Source organism: Apium graveolens, chromosome 11, assembly GCF_009905375.1.
Source record: "Apium graveolens cultivar Ventura chromosome 11, ASM990537v1, whole genome shotgun sequence".
NCBI lineage: Eukaryota > Viridiplantae > Streptophyta > Magnoliopsida > Apiales > Apiaceae > Apium > Apium graveolens.
In genome coordinates this window covers 81,875,063-81,891,931 of record NC_133657.1, presented here as the reverse complement: position 1 = coordinate 81,891,931, position 16,869 = coordinate 81,875,063, and the positions used below count along the sequence as shown (strand labels likewise).

General features: G+C 35.3%; 1 non-coding gene across 1 annotated transcript; it reads right to left on the bottom strand.

Moving 5' to 3' along the window:
- Window positions 1–7,447: 7,447 nt before the first annotated feature.
- Window positions 7,448–7,554, bottom strand: LOC141698721 (small nucleolar RNA R71). Its single transcript, XR_012565225.1, has one exon. It is a non-coding gene; the product is annotated as a small nucleolar RNA R71 (small nucleolar RNA).
- Window positions 7,555–16,869: the final 9,315 nt, after the last annotated feature.

Genomic DNA, 16,869 nt, shown 5'->3' with positions numbered 1-16,869 from the left:
ATTTTGTGGCCCTAGAAATTGAACCAGTCAAAAATCCTAAAAATCAAATTCCGATCATTCTAGGAAGACCTTTTCTAGCCACATCCAATGCCTTGATTAATTATGAAACTAACATTTGGAAATATGACCATTGATCTCAATATTTTTCATTTCAGAAACCAACCCAATGACTATTTTGACCAACACATGGAAATTAATTTAATTGATAAAATGCTTGATCATGAAACCATGAGTGTCGAAGATGCTCGTGACTTTCGCATAAATGATTTTGGTCAAAATTGGGTTGATTCCAATTACACTAATGAGGTCAATGAGATGTTAGAGTCCACCATTCCTACAACTAACCAAGTGCTTGAACCACTACCTTTGTCCCTTTATCAAGCTAGTGAACCAGTTGAGCCAAGTCCACCAGAATTAGAACTCAAACCTCTTCCTAACACTCTTAAGTACATGTCTCTTGGTCTAAATGAGTCTTTTCCCGTCATAATTGCTTCTAATTTGACCACATCTCAAGAAGAGGAATTATTAAGCGTGCTTAGAGAGAACAAAGAAGCTATAGGTTGGAGTATTTCTGATATTAAAGGAATTATTCCGGCAATTGTCCAACATAAGATTTACTTAGTTGATGATGATAAACCAGTTAGGGAGCCACAAAGGAGGTTGAACCCAACTTTGATGGAAGTTGTTAGGAAGGAAATTCTTAAGTGCCTAGATAATGGGATCATCTTTCCCATATCTGATAGCTCATGGGTAAGTCCGATTCAAGTAGTACCTAATAAATCGGGTATTACTGTAGTGACCAACGATAATGACGAGCAAGTTCCCACTCGCGTTCAATCTGGTTGGAAAGTGTGTATAGATTATAGGAAACTCAATTCTGCCACTAGAAAAGATTACTTTCCTTAAACATTCATCGATCAAATGTTAGAAAGGTTAGCGGGTCATTCCTATTATTGTTTCCTAAATGGTTTTTCCGACTATTTTTAAATCTCCATTGCTCCCGAAGATCAAGAAAAGACCACGTTCACATGTCCTTTCGGAACGTTCCCTTATCGTCGTCTAACTTTTGGTTTGACCACGGCCTCTGCTACATTTCAATGATGCATGATGAGCATTTTTTCCGATATGGTAGGTGAATTCCTAGAAATTTTCATAGATGATTTTTCCATCTTTGGTTCTTTTTTTCATCAGTGTCTAAACCACCTTGACCTAGTTTTTAAAAGGTGTAAAAAATGAACCTCATTCTTAATTGGGAAAAATGTCATTTCATGGTTAAAGAAGGAATCTTCCTTGGTCATAAAATCTCAGAAAAGGGAATTGAAGTTGATAAAGCTAAAATTGATCTCATTACTAGCCTCCCTCTACCAAAATCGGTCAAAGCAATTCGCTCATTTTTAGGACATGCTGGTTTTTTATAAGCGTTTCATTAAGGATTTTAGTAAAAAGGCAAGACCCTTGACCAATCTTCTTTCCAAAGATGTCAAATTCGAGTTCAATAGTGATTGTTTACAATCTTTTGAACACCTTAAAAAAGAATTGACTTCATCCCTGATAATTAAATCTCCCGACTGGAATGAGCCTTTTGAGTTGATGTATGATGCCTCCGACTATGCAGTTGGAGCAGTTTTAGGGCAACGAATCAATAAGATACCTCATGTCATATACTACGTTAGTAAGACCTTAAATGATGCCCAACTTAATTACTCAACCACCGAAAAAGAGCTTCTAGCCGTAGTATTTTCCCTCAAGAAGTTTAGGTCTTATCTTATTGGTTTGAAAATCATTGTTTATACCGATCATGCCGCCCTTCGATATCTTTTCTCAAAAAAGGACTCAAAAGCTCGTTTGATTAGGTGGATCTTGTTGCTCCAAGAATTTGACCTAGAAATTAGGGATAAGAAGGGGTCTGAAAATGTCATTGCCGATCATCTTTCTCGATTGGTAGTAGAGTCAACCGTTGACTTGCCTTTGAATGAATCTTTTCCGGATGAACACCTTCTTTCTATCTCTACCCTCCCTTGGTTTACCGACATTATTAATTACCTTGTCACCGGCAACATTCCGACGCATTGGTCCAAGCAAGATAAATCCAAATTCTTTTCATAAGTCAAATACTTCTTTTGGGATGACCCTTATCTCTTCAAGTATTGCCCGGACCAAATCATTAGACGGTGTGTCCCAAATCACGAGTTTAGAAGTGTCCTTTCCTTCTGTCATGATCAAGCTTGTGTAGGTCATTTTAGTGCCAAAAAGACGGTTGCCAAGATACTCCAAAGTGGTTTATATTGGACTAGTTTGTTTAAGGATTCCGCGGAATTCTGTGCCGCTTATAGTAGGTGTCAACACTTAGTAAAGATCACAAGATGTAATATGATGCCAATGAATTCGATCCTAATTATCGAAATTTTTGATGTTTGGGGGATAGATTTTATGGGCCCATTTCCTTGCTCATTTGGCAACCTCTATATTCTCTTAGCGGTCGATTATGTGTCTAAGTGGGTCGAAGCCATTCCAACTAAGTCTAATGACAATAAGGTCGTTCTTAAATTCTTAAATAGAATATCTTTTCTCGATTTGGTACACCTAGAGCTATCATTAGTGATCAAGGCAAACATTTCAAGAACCATGAATTTGAGTCTCTCTTAAAAAAGTACTCGATCACTCATAAATTGTCCACCTCTTAACATCATCAAACTAGTGGTCAAGTTGAAGTCTCAAATAGGTAAATTAAACAGATTTTAGAAAAGACAGTCAACTTGAATAAGAAGGATAGGTCCACTAAGTTGATAGATATTTTATGGGCCTATGGGACCGCGTATAAGACTATCTTGGGTATGTCCCCTTATCAGATTGTGTTTGGTAAAGCTTGTCATTTTCCGGTTGAACTTGAACATCGAGCCTTGTGGGCTATTAGGGAATTGAATTTTGATTTACCCACTGCCGGTAGTCATAGGAAGTTGCAATTGTCTGAGTTAGAGGAAATGAGAAATGATGCTTATGAAAATGCTAAAATCTATAAATAAAGAACCAAAGTTTTTCATGATAAATCAATTTTGAGAAAATCCTTTTCTCCCGGTAAATGGTTCTTTTGTACAATTCTCGGCTTCATTTATTTCCCGGAAAATTGCAATCTAGATGGGAGGGACCTTACATTGTTAAAGTAATTTTTCCTCATGGTGCTATTGAAATTGAAAATCTTAAAAATGGTGAAATATTCAAAGTTAATGGACAATGTCTCAAACCATTTTTAGAGTTATCAGTCGATTCCAAGGAAGAGGTCATCCACCTCATTGACCCATGATCAAGTAAGTCTCTTTCAGTAGGTAGTTTTAACTCTCTTCATCCCTTATCAGGTATATTCTCATCATTTTCCTTGCTTATTTCTCTCTCTTGCATATATTGAGGACAATGCATGATTTAGGTATGGGGGAGGATTTTAGTGTAATTCTTAAAAATCCAAAATATCCAAAAAAAAATTGAAAAAATAAAAAAATTCATAAAAATAGAGACATTTTTAACTAAGTTGTTTTACTCTCTCTTGAACTTTAGTAGCAATTGGTGTTAGCATGTTTTCAAAAACTTATACATATAGTGCCTTTTAGATTATTTAAACGTAATTGAGTAAGTTGTCTTTTTGAATCTTGTGTCGACTGATTTTCACTGTAGATTCCAAGACGACACTTTTGCACAAGACCTTTTTTGGAGACATTGTTTAGGGATGTTATTCGATACTTGAGAGAGAACCCACATGTTGAAACAATGTCGAATCAATCCTTTGCGAAAAGAAAAAAAAAAGAAAACAAAAACTAGAAAAAAGGAAAAAAAAATGAATAAACTACTTCAATACCCATTGTTCTTATAAACAAAAATTTTTAGATAATGGACACAAGTATAATTGACCAGTGTTGTTTTTTGGCCTTTTTTACTAGAGTTATTAAGTTCGTCGGGGGATTTCAAAACCTAGTTCCCTAAAACCATCTGATTTGGGAGTCACTGACCTAAAGCTCGCTATATGGGTAACATAGAAAGCCTAAGAAAACATACATCATAAAGTCAATTGAAAAAAAGAAAAAGAAAAATAAAAAAAAAGAATAATTTTGTGAAGTTTGGCTAGATACTTATTTTGATAGAGAATGGGTTAGTTCAATATTAGTTCAAAAAGAGAAAATGTTCTTAGACAGTTAAATCCATCAAAGGCCTTAAATTCACTACACACTTTGGGATCTTTTATAAAAATTCTAAGTCAACATAAGCAGATTTGAGTCATCTACATATTGGTTATTATTATAAGAGTCCTTAAGGCAAGTATTTTATTTATAAAATCTTCTTGTTAACACCAATGAAATATTATAGTAAAATTGAGGTAGATACTTTTTAGATTGTTTCAAAGATTGTATGGGTATATGATCTGTAAACCCTTAGGAGACAACACCCCTCCTATAGAGATCGTCTATGGGTTTAACGGGTTGGTAAACCTAAAATTTCCCGTCACGCCTACAAAAAGGAGCATATGATTTTTCTTAGTTAGCATTTATATTTTTTATTTTACTCGAGGATGAGCAAAAGATAGGTATTGGGGCATTTAATAATCTCATAATTTTACATTAATTAATACCTATTTAATGCATGCTCCCGAATTTAATAATTTAATTAGTTGCTTTTATAGGTATTTTATACCAAAAGCAGAAAAAGAGAAAAAGAAAAGGAAATTGCAAGAAGGGCAAAAGTGGAAGAAGAAAAAGAAGAAAAGAAAGAAAATAAGAAAAGGAAAAGAAAAAGAAAATAGGAGTTGGCTACATTCAAGGGTCAAGATTCTACCAAAACACATGGCAAATGTATGGCTTGGATTTAGCCAACACCCCTAAAACCCTAATTCTTATCCTATAAATACCTACCCCTTATCTTGTAATCCTCACCTTAGTTTTACCTCTTTTCAATTTCTAGATCTAGTTTACTTTCCATTGTAGTAGCTCTCAAAAGTTGTAAGCACTCTCTTCAATTAATGTCATTCAAGTCTTTTTATTACATTCTCTCCTCTACTTTTATGTCTTGTTATTTAAATATTGGGTTATGATATCTTTTAAAATCTTACAAGTTACATACTTGGAGATTTGAAAGGACCCCTTTTAAATTTAGCTTTATAAGTTATAGATCTATTATTAGTGTTTGTGTGTTAATTTTCCGGCATTTCTTGATTTTCTTTTCGGGCGAAAGCTTTACTCGGCACAAGCTTAATTTGTGTTCGGGTCTGTGTCAGTTCCAGCAACAACATCTTGACAACAATTTCTCGTTTAATTATTTTATTAGAACTTTGCTTCATTCTCTCATCATATTTAGCTATCTCGTTATAATAAATCACATGTTTACTAGTACTCTCATTCTTATTTCATATCTATTTGTTATATTTATGAACATTATAGTGTTTTGGCCCAAATTCTAGTTAATTAATTAAGCCCAATTTTCTTTATTGTTATGATTTAATATGTTGTAGGCTCAATTCTTTAGCCCATACTTTTTACAAGCTCGTGTATGTTAAATATTAGCGTGGTAATTAATTAGTATTAATTAAGCTTGTCATTAATAATAGCATGATAGTGCTTTAATGGCATTAATTTATAGTAATTAAATTGACTGTTTGCAAGAGTTAGTCAAGTATTTTTTTATTGAACTTAATTTTCCAGCCTATGTTTCCTGACCCAGATTCATTCTCAGCTCATTACATCTTGTTGGGCTCATTTTGTGTTACACCTTAGCCATATCACATGTAGTAGTTTCTTGTTTCTTTAAGTAGTGGTAGTTGCCAGCCTCTGAAGTTAATCCCGCACATGATGTCTTTTATTTTAATTTTTAATTTGTTTTTTTGTCTATCATAATTTTGTTAGATTTTACGGTTGTTGATGTTATTCACTCTTTTATTCAATAATAAAAAAATCTCTCCTTAAAATTATATTGTCTAGTTCGCCTAAATTAGAAATTAAGATTTGTGAAAAATATATAGTTCTTGCGGAACGAATCTAAAAATATTAAAACGAAAATTGTGCGCTTGCAATTAAAAATATATTTTTTTGACACATCAAATTTTTGGCGCCGCTGCTGGGGACTATAATTATTTTTTGCGCCTTAATTTTTAATTTTTCGAATTAGTTGTACTTGCTCTCTTTGTTTAATTTTTTCAAAAAATTGAAGATTTGGAAAGCTCATTGGAACTCCGAAAATTGCCGAGGCTCGAAAGAATTTTTGGAAGCTTGCTTGGGTAACCCGTATCTCTCTCTTTTCGTATTTTTCACTAGTTAAAAAAAATTGAAAATTTAAAAAAATAAAAAAAATTAGTTAGTTAAATACATAACTGTTGCATCATACATTTGTTCACCTAGGAGCACATCATCTTAGATTTTATTTTCTTGTTTTTAATTTTTTGTACCTTATAAATTGTGGTGATTGCTGGGGGACCTAAGGTACGTTAAATTTCTTCTTTTCTTTAGTTAGGTACGTAGTTTAGAGCATCCATAATTATTTACCGCTTTTATATCTCGTTGTGTGTTACATCATTTAAATAAACTTTAAGGGCAAAACGACATCACAAGATAAGGGGAGGGATTTCATCACTCTTTCCATGGCCCACAACCATTAAATCCATCATTTTGCATATCATAACCTTGTTAATAAAATTAAATAGACATTAGTCCCTAGGACTTTGTGCTCAACTAGGAAGAAGACCTGAAACGATCAAATCATTAAGTATTAATTCTTTGGTGTCTAGGCTAGCGAAAGCTTACCTGGCCATTTAGTTTGGTGACTAGGCTGGTGTTTAGCCTCTTGGCAATGCTTGCACCTACCTGGCCAATCAGATAGAATACTTTTAGTTTTGTGACTGTTAGTAATATCTTTTTGTTAGGAGCAAGTCTAGAATTTTTAGGGAACCCTACATTTAGAATATTTTTTTTCGATTTTTCACCCTTTCTTTTCCGTGTTTTAAGTTCTTGCACTTATTTGCTACTTGATTCATATCCTGTTTATGCGTACTACGTGGATTAAAGATAATTCCTCTAGGTTAGTGAGACCAATTGAGCGTACTTCCTCATCGGAATCCGAACCCGTAGAAATTCTTGAACTCCTAGTAAACATGGCAGTTTCTCTTAAGGATCATTGTTACCCCGCCCGTTCGGCCCAACCTTCTTGTATTACTCTTCCACCGGTTTATGGTAATAATTTTGAAATTAAAGGTCATCATATTAGCATGTTACCTAAATTTACCGGGAGTGAAGGTTAGGATCCGTATCTTTTTATTCATAAATTCGAGGATTCTATTAGGCTTAGACTAATCAATTTCGCTCTTAAAGAAAATGCTAAAAAATGGTTATATAGCCTACCGGTTAATTCTATTTCAACTTGGGAGGGATTCGTAGTCATTTTTCTAAAAAAATAATTTCCAAATCATAAGACTACGAGACTTACAAATGAGATTAATCAATTTCATCAAAAGGAAAATGAGTCTTTTTGTAAATATTTTGATAGATTTAAAAATCTTTTGTCCCAATGTCCCCATCACGGAATAGAAAAGTGGAGACTTTGTAAGATTGTTTACGAGCCCTTACATAGTTCTACAACCGCGTTGTTAGAGTCTATGTGTCAAGTAAAATTCATAGAAAAAGACGAGGATCTGGGTTGGGAATTTTTCGAGGAACTTGCAGAAAAGACCATGTTGTGGGAGTCTACTAGGGAGCCGAATAGGGAGCCTAGTAAGCATAATAAAACACTCGGTTCATTAGCTAACAAAGGCTTGCATTTAGTTGGTAATTCTATAGCAACCGAAGCAAAGTTAACTACTCTCACTAGAAGATTAGAAGCTTTAGAAACCACTAATGCCCCTTCCCAACCGTCTATGTGTGTGAACTATAACTCTAATAGTCATGGACCTCAAAACTTTCAAGAGTTTGAGCAAGTAAATGCTATGTTTCAACCTCGACCTAGGAATGACCCTTTTGCACCCACATACAATCCCGGGTGGAAGAACCACCCGAATTTTTTATGGACCCAAGGCCAAAACTACCAATCTTCTCAACCCACTTTTCAAAAGCCTAATCCAAACTCTTACCCCACTACTAGTCAAAATCCTTATCCAAACCCAATTCAAGCACCCTTGAATCCTCCCGGGTTTAATGATTCGGATAAGAGACTTAATTTCATAGAAAAGAGTATTGAGGCTTTGCTAAAATCTCAAACTAATTTGACTCAATCTCAACAAGCCTTCATGCAAACCATGACCCAAGATAGGCAATTATTGAATTCCAATGCCCAAGCCATATTTAAGTTAGAGGTTCAAATGAGTCAATTAGCTAACATGATTTGTGAGCGCGAGAAGAATAAGTTTCCAAGTCAACCCGAGGTGAATCCTAAATTTCTGCTTAATCACAGACCTCATGATGTGAACGTCGTCATCTCTCTACGGTCGGGAAATCAAGTGAGAAATTGAGTTGGTGTTGATGCTAACGAAGAAGAGAATTCGAGTTCAGAACCTAATCCCTCACATTTGAGTCCGAGTCTAGATCACTCGAATCAACCCGAGATTTTTGAGTCTAGCGAAACACCTCATTCGATTGCACCACCTTCGAAACCTAGCCCCGATTTGTCTAACAAAAGAGTCTTTACGCCAAAAGCTCCGTATCCTTAATGACTTATTTCGAACAAACAATCGGCTCAAGTAGACAAGATCTTAGAAGTTTTCAAGCAAGTTAAGGTCAACATTCCTCTTTTAGATGCCATTCAACAAATTCCTTCATATGCTAAGTTTCTAAAAGAGTTGTGTACTCATAAACGAACCACTCATGTTCCTAATAAAGCCTTTTTGATATCTCAAGTTAGTTTGATTCTCTCAAATGAAATTCCCGTGAAATATAAGGACCCCAGTTGTCCTACTATTTCTTGTGTCATAGGCAACACTTTTGTTTACAAAGCTTTACTTGACTTAGGTGCTAGTGTGAATCTTCTTCCATATTCTGTCTACCAAGAATTAGGTCTAGGTGAACTTCAAAAGACCAATGTCAAACTTCAATTAGTTGACCGTTGTATCAAAATTCCCAAGGGAATAATTGAAGAACCAATGCCTTGATTAATTGTAGGAACGGTTTAATGAAACTAACATTTGGAAATATGACCATTGATCTCAATATTTTTCATGTCGGAAACCAACCCAATGACTATTTTGGCCAATACATGGAAATTAATTTAATTGATAAAATGCTTGATCATGAAACCATGAGTGTCGAAGATGCTCTTGACTTTTGCTTAAATCATTTTGATCAAAATTGGGTTGATTCCGATTACACTAATTAGGTCAATGAGATGTTAGAGTCCACCATTGCTACAACTAACCAAGAGCTTGAACCACTCCCTTTGTCCCTTTATCAAGCTAGTGAACCAGTTGAGCCAAGTCCACCAGAATTAGAACTCAAACCTCTTCCTAACACTCTTAAGTACATGTTTCTTGGTCCAAATGAGTCTTTTCCCGTCATAATTGCTTCTAATTTGACCACATCTCAAGAAGAGGAACTATTAAGCGTGCTTAGAGAGAACAAAGAAGTCATAGGTTGGAGTATTTTTGATATTAAAGGAATTAGTCTGGCAATTGTCCAACATAGGATTCACTTAGTTGATGATGCTAAACCAGTTAGGTAGCCACAAAGGAGGTTGAACCCAACTTTCATGGAAGTTGTTAGGAAGGAAATTCTTAAGTGCCTAGATAATGGGATCATCTTTCCCATATCTGATAGCTCATGGGTAAGTCCGATTCAAGTAGTACATAAGAAATCGGGTATTACTGTAGTGACCAACGAGAATGACGAGCAAGTTCCCACCCGCGTTCAATCTGGTTGGAGAGTGTGTAAAGATTATAGGAAACTTAATTCTGCTACTAGAAAAGATCAATTTCCTTTACCCTTCATCGATCAAATGTTAGAAAGGTTAGCGGGTCATTCCTATTATTGTTTCCTAGATGGTTTTTCCGGCTATTTTCAAATCCCCATTGCTCCTGAAGATCAAGAAAAGACCATGTTCACATGTCCTTTCGGAACGTTCGCTTATCGTCGTCTAGCTTTTGGTTTAATCACGGCCCCTGCTATATTTTAATGATGCATGATGAGCATTTTTTCCGATATGGTAGGTGAATTCATAGAAATTTTCATAGATGATTTTTCCATCTTTGGTTCTTCTTTTCATCAGTGTCTAAACCACCCTGACCTAGTTTTGAAAAGGTGTAAAAAATGAACCTCGTTCTTAATTGGAAAAAATATCATTTCATGGTTAAAGAAGGAATCGTCCTTGGTCATAAAATCTCGAAAAAAGGAGTTGAAGTTGATAAAGCTAAAATTGATCTCATTGCTAGTCTCCCTCCACCAAAATCGGTCAAAGCAATTCGCTCATTTTTAGGACATGATGGTTTTTATAGGCGTTTCATTAAGGATTTTAGTAAAAAGGCAAGACCCTTGACCAATCTTCTTTCCAAAGATGTCAAATTCGAGTTCAATGGTGATTGTTTATAATATTTTGAACACCTTAAGAAAGAATTGACTTCATCCCCGATAATTAAATCTCTCGACTGGAATGAGCCTTTTGAGTTGATGTGTGATGCCTCTGACTATGCAGTTGGGGCAGTTTTAGAGCAACGAATCAATAAGATACCTCATGTCATATACTATGCTAGCAAGACCTTAAATGATGCCCAACTTAATTATTCAACCACCGAAAAAGAGCTTCTAGCCGTAGTATTTGCCCTCGAGAAGTTTAGGTCTTATCTTATCGGTTCGAAAATCATTGTTTATACCGATCATGCCGCCCTTCAATATCTTTTCTCAAAAAAGGACTCAAAAGCTCGTTTGATTAGGTGGATCTTGTTGCTCCAAGAATTTGACCTAAAAATTATGGATAAGAAGGGTCTGAAAATGTCGTGGCCAATCATCTTTCTTGATTGGTAGTAGAGTCAACCGTTGACTTGCCTTTGAATGAATCTTTTCTCGATGAACACCTTTTTTCTGTCTCTACCCTCCCTTGGTTTGCCGACATTGTTAATTACCTTGTCACCGGAAACATTATGATGCATTGGTCCAAGCAAGATAAATCCAAATTCTTTTCACAAGTCAAATACTTCTTTTGGGATGACCCTTATCTCTTCAAGTGTTGCCCGGACCAAATCATTAGAAGGTGTGTCCCAAATCACGAGTTTAGAAGTGTCCTTTCTGTAATGCTCCCAAATCCGGGGTCAGGAATCTGCGTCGTCACGCCATCCTTCACTTATGTGTTGTAATAACCCAAAAATTTTGAACTTTTTGTAACGCTTATGAATAGGGCTGCACGTGGGTTGGGTTGGGCCGGGTTATGATATTTTACGACCCAACCCGATTAGTTCGGCCTAAAAATTATCAACCCATTAACCCCTGAGTAATTATACAACCCAACCCTATTAATATTATGACGGGTTGGGTCGGTTTGGGTTACTTTAATCGGGTTGACCAAGAATATAAAATAAGTCCATAAAAGTTAAAAACATGAAATATAGTCTTAACTTAAATATTACAGTCATCTAAAATATTACAGTCATTAAATTAAACTCCATAAGTCTTAACAGAAGCAACTGATAAAATAGTTTAAACAATAGCCATTTCTCATTTCGAATAAAAAGTTTAAACTGGTGGAAAATCAATCATCAATAACATTGATGATCTTGGTCATTGTCTTCTCAGTTGATGGAGCACTGTCCTTCATTTTACCTTCTTTATCTATAATATTCAATAAATAATCTATATTAACAACAAAATATAAAAAATTACTAAAGCTGGAGAATACTAGATAAATTAAAATTTACAATATATTTTACCTTCTTCAAGCTCAAGCAACTCATAAGAATGACTTTCATCCAGAAACTTATTGAATTTTATCTTGTCATGGCTGCCCTTTAACCAACTTTGAGTGCATACCAGTGCCTCTACCATTTTCGGGCTCAAAGAACACCTAAATGGATCTAATATACGCCCACTCGTGCTAAACGCGGATTCTGAAACAACACTTGATACAGGAATAGCAAGTATATCTTTGGCAATCAAAGATAAGGTCTTATACTTGCTAGCATTGTCCTTCCACCAAAGTAGTATATCAAATTTATCTGTTAGTGGGTTGACAGGTTCTTCAGCCAGGTAGACATCAATATCACTCTTGTTCTCTGTGATCCCCATATGCTGCTGCTGCATATAATTTTGCAGTAATCTCCTCTTTTGTTTTTCTTTGCCAAGAGTGGTTTTTGATGGAGGATCACCTATGGACTCCTGTAAACATTTGCCAAATTAAATACTAATTGATTTCAAACTGAACCAGTAAACCACTAAAGTACTAGCTAGTATCAATCATAAGAAGATGGAGGCCCAAGTATAATCATAAGAATCTGTATAATCATAAATCATAAGAAAAATAGCAGAAAAGAAGTGATTCAGTAGTCTATTCGAACCAAAAGTACTGCTACTATTTTAAAGGAAAATATTACACTAATGAAACTCTACAAATCAAATGTGTACGTGATTACATTCTAGCTCAGAAATGAAGCAAAACTGCTACAAGCTAAGCTAAAACTCAAAATGAAACTGTAAAGATATATGGACCTTGTTAGCTAATAAGGGTACTATAAAGTAAAACTCAACATACCTGCATTACTGCATACAAATCTCTAGCATAGTCAGAGGTATAATTTAGCTTCAGTGTACATCAGAGAAAACAAGTTCATTAATTTGAATTTTGATGCTTCCTTACTTTTAAACTGGACATTGTTTTAAGAGACCGTGTTTGTTCAAATTTTCCGATTTATGCTATATCTTGACACTGGTCTACTGACTAAACCAACTCAGAAAGGGATTAACAGTAAAGATAAAGATAAGACAACACAGAGTATATAGTTAAAACTCAATAAATAAAGCATTCTCTGTAGTCTTTACAGCTCCATATCAATCCATAACAGATGCAATCTATTAAGTTTCAGGAAAACTTACTAAACTTACTAGAGACAACACCTTCAACTTCAACATTGTAAGCGGCATACAAGCGATGCAAAATTGACTCTACCTTGATAATAATCATAGCAACCGTCTCAGCATCGTACAAAGATTCAAAGCAATACTTCAAGTATCTCATTTTGTACCTGGGATCAAGTAAAACAGCCAAAAACAACATAGGATTTATATTATCAGCATTTCCCCAACATAGGAGGTCCAATTCTCTTTTTTCCATTTTCTTTTTCCAGAAAGTAGCTTAGAAATTTGTCATCCTCTTCTTCATACCTGATAAAAGCCTTTTCGAATTTAAGTGCCACCTCCAGCATCATATAAGTGTTGTTCCACCTTGTAGCCACATCTAAAATCAGCCCCCCCTTGTAATCAATCTTTTCCTTCTCTACACAAGCTCTAAATTTTGTAAGCCTTGCAGGAGATGCTCGAATATACCTCACAGAATTGCGAATAGCAGCTATTGAGTCATGCAATTTTGTTAGCCCGTCGTTGACAATTAAGTTCAGCACGTGAGCACCACATCTAACATGGAGATGTTCAACATTAAGAACAGAACCTCGCCAAGCATTGACCCTCCTCTTAACAAAACCAATTGCAATATCATTAGATGATGCGTTGTCAAGTGTAACAGAAAACACTTTCTCAATTCCCCAATCAAGCAAACAAGCCTCAATTATCTTGCCAATCGTTTCGCCTTTATGGTTCGAAATTTGACAAAAGTTTGTAATCTTTTTCTGTAATTTCCAATCAGCGTCTATGTAGTGTGCTTTCAAACACATATAAGACATTTGGGTCCTACTTGTCCAGTAATCAGTTGTTAAGCACACTTTTTGACCAATGGCTGTCAATTCCTTCATCAATTTTGATCTTTCTTTACAGAAAAGTGAATATACGTCCCTAGTGACAGTCATTTGACTAGGGACAGTTTACTTAGGCTGCAACTCATTGATTAATTCCTTAAAACCTTCACCCTCTACAACATTGAAAGCTTGTTCATCCTTCACCACAAATTTTGCCAATATATTTCGACACCTCACTTTGTTAAATATGGTGGCTAGTAAATTCCCCCCTCCATCAGATCCACGTTTAAAGCTAAGCACTTTATGCTTCTTATCAGCAATATTTTTCAGATACTTCTTGCATTTCTTCAAATGACCCCACAAACTACTCGTTCCAACTCTTGTAGTATGACAAGCGCAGTTCGCTCCACAGTAGTTACAGATGCATCTAGGATTATTTTTACTTCCACCATTCACTTTAGTAAAATGATCCCACACATCAGAAATTCTAGTAGGCTTTTTGTTTTCTGTAAGTACCTCATCATCTTCCTCTTTTTTAGGAGACTTAAGTTCGGCTGGAATACTTTCTATAATCATTGGATCATCATTATTGCCCATGGCTGGAACATTAGGAATAGGGGCATTTGGGGCAGCGGTTGATGCGGTTTTTTGTGAAGTGTTTTGAGGGATGGTTAGCACAGGATTAGGGGCAGAAGTAGCAGGAGTGAAATAATTTTCCATTTATTTGATTCTGAAGAAACAAACATAGATAAAATACAATAATCATACACTATAAAATATAAAGCATATACAAATTTCATATAATAGACCAGTTTCATGTTTGTGTAATTGTGTGTGCCTGAGGAATGTACAAAATACAAATAACATATAATAGAGCTAAATCACATGCAAATCACATATAATAAACATAAATCATATAAAAATCACATGGAATAGAGCTAAATCATATACAAATCCCGTGAAATATAGCAGATTCATGTATGTGTGGATTCTTGACTTTATGTTTATGGTCTATACAAGAAACGAAGAGAATAAGAAACTTACAAATAAGCGGAAAATGTGATTCAGTCGAACTCGCAAATAGCAATCTGGAAGAAAAGGTAAGAACTATTGAACTAAGAACGCAGCTGCTATAAAATTAGGGTATAATAAGTTAATAACATCGTTACTTACTGTGTTAGAGGAGGGGAGGGGTTGTAAATGGGCTGGGCCTAGAATAAGTCACCGGGTTGGGTTGGTTTGGGGTTCTAAATAATTAAACTCTAACCCAACCCATAATAATCGGGCCAATTAAGATTCAACCCATCACTGTTCCGGTTTGGGACGGTCCAGTTCATTCGGCCCAATATAGGGTTGGGTTGGGTCGGGTCATTCGGTTTTAACAAACCATGTACAGCCCTACTTATGAATAGTGATTTTGCTGATTATGCTGAATAAGAAAACTTTTCATGCCTCACTTTGTAGAGGTTCTTTTATTGTTATTTTGAGATCTTATTAGTACTCTATATGGTATATAAGTGTATGTAAAGATCGTCAGAATCCAAATTCGAACACTTTGATTTTTCCCAAAAATCCACCAGATACCGAAAGAATTGAGTATAAGGTAACAGGATAAAAAGGATTTAAATTCAAGGATTATAAGAGGGGATCATAAAAGGAATATAATGTACTGAGAAAGGTTAAGGGAACCCAAGTAATAAGATCCCGAGTATGATCCCTCAAACGATAAACGAGAACGAAAGTTAAGCGAACCGTATAACAGATCAGCGATCATTAGCCAAGTAATTAGGAGTTAATCAAAGAGGTTAATGATGATGATGTCATCACACCAACAAGAAGAAGACAAGTGTGGGAAGATGACATAAGTGGATGACATAAGCATGACCAAATGGGAAGGATTTGTTGGTTGATTATAAGCCACACAATTTTTACCATGGTAACAATTTAATTAAACATATAAAAGGAAGCAACCGCGCCAAAAACAATTCATAACACAAAATGAGAAGTTGAATTTCCCATTTTAAGAAGAAAGCTCTCGGCCTTCCTTCATTTTCAAGGAGAAAAAAATCAAAATCCAAGATCCAAGCATAGTTAAATCATGAGGTAATTATCCAAGGTTCCTTATGCATAAATATAGCTATCCTAAGAATCTAAGCTTCCATTTCCTTCACAATCTCTTCCAATAATTCATGGAAGAAGAGGGTGAATAGTGTTTTCAAGATCTTGAAATTTTGATCTTGTGTTTTTGTTTAGATAAAGCTTTAGTAAGGATTTCCAAGGGTTGTTTCAAGCTCCTTAGTTACTCCTACTCACCAAGGAAGGTATAATCTCATACCCTAGCCCTACTTTTGATTATTTAGAGATTTTTATGCTTGGTTTAGTTCTTGGGAAGTATGATCCATGTATAGAGTTGGGTTGGATTTATAATAAGTTTGGAGTTGTAAATCTTGATTATTGATTAATGAACTTAAGTATAAGCTTTTAGTTCATGATTGAGAGTAGTATAAATTGGAAATCTTGAGATGTTGGGGCTGTTGTAGTAGATTATGGATGGATTTTTGTTGTAGTAATGATTGTGGGTTGATTGTGGATTGATTTGGAGTGATACAAATTTGGTAATCGCGTAAACATAGCCGTCGTAATGCCCGATTTACCTTAGACTGTTTTTGCTCTTAATTTCAGTACCCGTGAACTCACTGTTAGATTTTGACCACTACCATGTTTAGATATTTCATGTTACGAGCTTCGTTTTAATATGTGGTTCACTTGAATCCGCTGTACGGTTTAGGAGAAACAACCGTTTTAAGTAACGGCGTTTCATGAACGAGCCATTACCCCTCGCCTTACTTTAAAACCTTGGTTAAGGCCTTTAAATGACTAATTGGAGTATGAAACAATTATGTAAAGTGGATTAGGCAGTTGGTAGGGTACTCGCGAAAGAATCGCCTTAAAATTCTTAATGGTTAATTTATTAAAAATGGTGGAGCTGAGGGTACTCGAACGACTTATGTGATTCGTTAAGCGTA